This window comes from Fulmarus glacialis, unplaced genomic scaffold, assembly GCF_000690835.1.
Source record: "Fulmarus glacialis isolate BGI_N327 unplaced genomic scaffold, ASM69083v1 scaffold37241, whole genome shotgun sequence".
Lineage (NCBI taxonomy): Eukaryota > Metazoa > Chordata > Aves > Procellariiformes > Procellariidae > Fulmarus > Fulmarus glacialis.
This window is the reverse complement of record NW_009194091.1, coordinates 17,931-18,279: the sequence shown is the minus strand read 5'-3', so window position 1 is coordinate 18,279 and position 349 is coordinate 17,931. Positions and strand designations below refer to the sequence as shown.

General features: G+C 41.0%; 1 protein-coding gene across 1 annotated transcript in view; it reads right to left on the bottom strand.

Moving 5' to 3' along the window:
* Positions 1 to 349, bottom strand: part of ANXA10 (annexin A10) — a gene marked incomplete at its 5' end in the record, with an annotated part of 18,356 nt that overhangs the window by 1,969 nt on the left and 16,038 nt on the right. The gene's annotated exons all lie outside the window — the stretch shown is intronic.

The window sequence follows — 349 nt, the reverse complement described above, 5'->3', positions numbered from 1 at the left end:
TCCTGTATCACATACATCATGTGAATAGAATATAGAAGAAAACTATATGATATTTCTTAAAATTAAAGATGAGGTTTTAACTTGAAAAGTGGTCTTGATACAGGACCTTTGAGAAACATTGCTTTTCCTCATAGCTGGTATTTCCTGGTACTTTTGGCAAACTTTTTTCATGTCATGTGCCAGAACCCTCTTTTGACCACTCAGACAAAATATTGCCTCTTCCTCTCAGCCCCCAGGACTTTCCTTGGTTCTTTGCTGCCACTGTTGCTGGTTTAGCTGAAACAGGGGACAGCAATAGTGGCAGCATCTGGAAAAGGGCACTGGGGCCCTGTTGAAGTGTTGCTGAATA